This window comes from Dasypus novemcinctus, chromosome 30, assembly GCF_030445035.2.
Source record: "Dasypus novemcinctus isolate mDasNov1 chromosome 30, mDasNov1.1.hap2, whole genome shotgun sequence".
NCBI classification, from domain to species: Eukaryota; Metazoa; Chordata; class Mammalia; order Cingulata; family Dasypodidae; genus Dasypus; species Dasypus novemcinctus.
The window spans coordinates 32856807-32861926 of NC_080702.1; the positions used below are offsets into that span (position 1 = coordinate 32856807).

At 32.9% G+C, this 5120-nt stretch overlaps 1 pseudogene; it reads right to left on the minus strand.

Annotated features, from left to right (window-relative positions):
- Positions 1 to 3786: 3786 nt before the first annotated feature.
- Positions 3787 to 4811, minus strand: LOC131276756 (olfactory receptor 7A17-like; annotated as a pseudogene).
- Between the last annotated feature and the right edge of the window lie 309 nt (positions 4812 to 5120).

The window sequence follows — 5120 nt, forward strand, 5'->3', positions numbered from 1 at the left end:
GGAACCTCATGTTTTTGGTGGTTTATGTACCTTAAAAAACACAATTTTATAATAAAAAAGAAAAACAATAAAAAAGAAGAAAGAGCTAAAATTGATGTTCTAACTACACATCTGGAAGAACTAGAAAATAGCAGCAAACTAACCCAAACCAAGCTGAAGTAAATAAGTAGAAAATATCAGGACAGAAATAAATGAAATCAAAAGCAATTAAACATTAGCATAACAAAACCATAAGTTGGTTCTTTGAGAAATTCAACAAAGTCAACAAAACCTTATCCAGACTGACAAAGAAAAGATGAGAAAAGTCACAAATGTAAAATGAGAAATGAGAGGTGGAACATTATCACTGACCCCCAGAAAAAAGAGAGATCATACGAGGATACTATGAACAACTGTATGCCAAAAAAAACTGGAAAATGTAGATGACATTGGTGAATTCCTAGAAAAACATGAACCATCTACACTGAGTATAGAAGAAATAGAAGACATCAACCAACCAATCACAAGTGAAGTCATTGAAGCAGCCATCAAAAACGTCCCAAAGTTGAAAAGCCCAGAAACAGATGGCTTCACAGATGAAGTCTACCAATCCTTCAAAAATGAACTAATACTGACCTTGCTCAAGTTCTTCCCAAAAATTGCACAGGAAAGAATACTACCAAACTCATTCTATGAAACCAGCATCACCCTAATACCTAAACTAGCTAAAGATAGTATGAAAAAAGAAAATTACTGTTGAATACCTCTAATAATTATAGATGTAAATAACCTCAACAAAAATCTTCAAAACAGAATATAAAAGCACATTAGAAGAATTATACACCATGATCAAGTTGGCTTTATCCCAGGTAAGCAAGTGTGGTTCAACACAAGAAAATCAATTATTTCAGTATATCACATTGACAAAATTGAAGAAGAAATAACACATGATCCTCTCGATTGATGGAGAAAAGGCATTTGACAAATTACTGTACATTTTCTTGATAAAAACACTCTAAAAGATAGGAATAGGACACTTTCTTAATATGTTGATGCACATATATGAAAATACTACAGCTAACTTTGTACTTAATGGTGAAAGATTGATAGTTTTTCCATTGAGAACAGGAACAAGATAAGGATGCTGACTGACACCATTATTATTCAATATTATGCTAGAATTTCTAGCTAGATCAATTAGGATAGTCAAAGAAATAAAGGGCACCCAAATAGGAAAAGAAGCAAAACTTTCACTATTCTCTGAAGACATGATCCTTTATCTAGGAAATCCTGTAAAAACTACATTAAAGCTACTAGAATTAATAGACAAGTTCAGGAAAGTGGTCAGATACAAGGTTAATGTGAAAAATCGATAGCATTTCTATACACTACTGATGTGAAATCTGAGGAAGAGATCAGAAATAATTCTATTTCTTATAATGAACAATCAAATTTTTAAGAATAAATTTAACCAAGGACATAAAAATCTTGTATTCAGAAAACTACATATCACTGTTAAAAGAAACTGAAGACAACTTAAATGGAAGAACATTCTGTGTTCATGATTGGAAGAATAAATATTAAAATATCAATTTACCCACTGATTTAAAGATTCAATGTATTCCCAATAAAAATCACAACCTTTTTTGTGGTAGTATTCAATGTTTTCGAAGGATAAGTGACCCCTAATGGCCAAAAGTGTCTTTGAAAAGAACAAAGTTGGAGGACTCTCATTTCATGACTTTAGAACATATTATTTAGCTATAATGGTAAAAACAGCATGAAACTGCCATAAGAACAGGCAGACAAAAGGGACTGAGTCAAGACTCAAAAATTGAACCTCATTTCTACAGTCAGTCCAAAGTTTTGACAAGGCTGTTAAGTTCACTCACCTGGGTCAGAATACGCTATTCCATAAATGTTTCTGGGAGAACAGGATAGCCTTATGCAAAAGAAAAAAAGGAAACCCTGATTTCACAACTTATACAAAAACTAACTCAAAATAGATCAATGATTTAAATATAAAAACAGCAACGATAAAATTCCTAGAAGAAAAGTTGGGAAAACATCTTCAAGATTTTGTGGTAGGTGGAAGTTTCTTAAATCTTATACCCAAAGCATGAGCAGCAAAAAAAAAAAAAAAAAAAAAAGATAAATGTTGCATCCTCAAACTTCAACACTTTTCAACCTCAAAAGATTTTGTCAAAATGTTGAAAAGGCAAGCAACACAGTGGGAAAAAATATTTGGAAATCACATATCTGAATAGGGCTTCATACCCATTCTTTATAAGGGGATCATACAACTCAACAATAAAAGGAGAAAAATATCTGATCAAAAATTGGGCAAAAAACTTGAAAAAAAAATTTCCAAAGAAGAAATACAAATTGCAAACAAACCATGAAAAAATGTTCACTATCGCTAGAGATTAGGGAAATGCAAATCAGAAGTACAATGAGATATCATTTAACAGCTATTAAAGCTGGAAAACTGTAAATGTTGGAGAGGATGTGGAGAGTTACGAATATTTATTTACTGTTAATGGGAATGTAGACTCATACAGCCACTGTAGAGGACTGTTTGGCAGTTCCCTCAGAAGTTGAATATAGACTTGCCATGGTACCTGGCAATACCTTGGCTAGGTATATACCTAAAAGAATGGAAAGCATTGAAATGAACAGATATCTGCCCATTAACGTTCCTAGTTGTGCTATTCACAAAAACCAAAAATTGGAAACAACCCTGGTGTCCATCAACTGAAGAATGGATAAACACATTGTGGATTATACAAATGATAGAATATTGTGTAGCACTAAGAATAAATGAGGTTGTGAAACATATGACAACATGGATGAACCTGGAGGACATTATGTTGAGTGAAGCAAGCCTAACACCAAAGGGCAAATGCTTTATGATTGCCCTATTATGAACTAAATTTACCATGTGAAGTATAAATATATTATGAGAAATGAATGAGTAGAATTGCATATATAAGTCCATTTTTCTTTGATGCTGTACAAATTAAATATACAGTAAAAATTATTAATATCATACAAAATAGGCCAAAACATTAAAAGTGGAGACCAGAAACTATATATTGTATAATTCCATTTATATAAAATGTAATTATAATTCAATTTATAAAGATGCATGTACATTAGTGGTTATGTAAATCTGAGGTAGGAATGATAAGTGGTGTGGAGTATTCCTTTTTGGTTTAATGAAATTGTTCTAAAATTTTTGAGATGATGAATATACAACACTGAGATTATACTAAAAACCATTGATTATACACTTTGGGTAGAATAACTAGACACATCAGCTATATGCAGTAGAGGACATATAGAGAGATTGAGAGGTGAAGAATTTTCTTGTTTCATTGTTTTTTATCAGAATTAGTTAAATAATGAAAATGCTGTAATAATGATAAAAGTGGTAAATGCACAATTGTATGATTATAGCAAATACATTTGATTGTACAAATTAAATTAATTGTAAGTTTGTCAATATATATCTACAAAATTGATTTTGATACTTTTTTAAAAAAAGTGGTTGCTTTGTCCTGGCAACAACTGCAGTACACCTTCATCCTTCCGGTATCTCTGACAATTTTATAAATACCAAATTACGTATATTAACTATTTTGCTTCTGAAAATTCAGGCAACTGTTTCTGACTTTAATACTGATTCTAGAGAATACTATAAGAGAGACTATTTGATTCAAAATAAAATATGGAAGAAAGAGGTGGATTTGATAAATATATTTAAAGATGTAGAATGCTGAAAATCAGGCAAGTAACATATTTTTTCTATACACTTATGTGAGTATATAAATTTTGATCTCTCAGTGTTTCAACTCTGTTAATCAGGGGAATTTTTCTAAATTTGAGACAAATAATTCTTTTATAGAAAGAGTGTTTGTCAACTTTTTTAAAGGCAAGCTTCATGTCCTTGTTTCTAAGACTATAGATAAAGGGGTTCGTCATGGGAGTGACCACCGTGTACATCACTGAGGCTATTCCATTTGCCCTTTAGTTTTGAGTAGCAGCAGAACTAAGATACACACCAAGACATGTACCATAAAACAAGGACATTACTGAGAGGTGAGACCCACAAGTAGAAAAAGTTTTATGCTTTCCCCCAGGTGTTGAAATTCTCAAAATGGAGGATATGATCTTAGAGTAAGAATAAAGGACTCCAGTGAGTGGAATAACAGCCAGAAGTCCAAATGCAATAAACAGCACTAATTCATTGAGGAAGGTGTCAGAACAAGCAAGTTGGATAACCTGATTAATTTCACAGAAAAAATGGGGGATTTCCAACACTGTAAAAAAGACAACCTCAAAACCATTAAGCCATGTAAGAGAGAGACTAAAACACTCAATAACCAGCATGCCAGCAGTAGGAGGCCACAGAGCTGGGGATTCATGATGACTGTGTAGTGCAGAGGGTGACAGATGGCCACAAAGCGGTCATAGGCCATCACCGACAAGAGGTAGCTATCTAATTGTCCAAATAGCATGAAAAAATACATCTGGATGATGCAGGTTTCATAAGTTATAATTTTGCTTTCTGTGGGGAAGTTCAGCAGCATCTTTGGGACAGTGGTGGAGGTGAAACAGATATCTGTAAAAGACAAGTTAGAGAGGAAGAAATACATGGGTGTTTGGAGGTGAGAGTCTGAGATGATGGCCAGGATGATGAGCAGGTTACCAATGAAGGTGACCATGTACATAATCAAGAACAGTCCAAAGAGAAATGGCTGCACTTCAGTATCTTCTGAGAGACCCAGGAGGATAAATTCTGAAACATATGTTTGGTTTTCTGGTTCCATGTAGCTGATGATACTACTGGAAAAGAGAGCAGAGAAATGCAGATTTAGCCACAAGAAGGAAGCAGGAAATTATCATAACTTCTATAGTTTGCAAACTCATTAAGTTAATGATTTTTATTAGATAGATAGATAGATTGATAGATAAAAAGATAGAAAGAAATAAAGATAATATGTAGAACCGTTTACCTGAATATACCAGGGAAAACAAATACTCCTTCATCCCCTTCATGGTATTTCTAACTTGCTATCCTTGTCCAAAATTGTGAACATTTTCTCACAACAATATTTCACTTTAAGAATTCTTTTAGA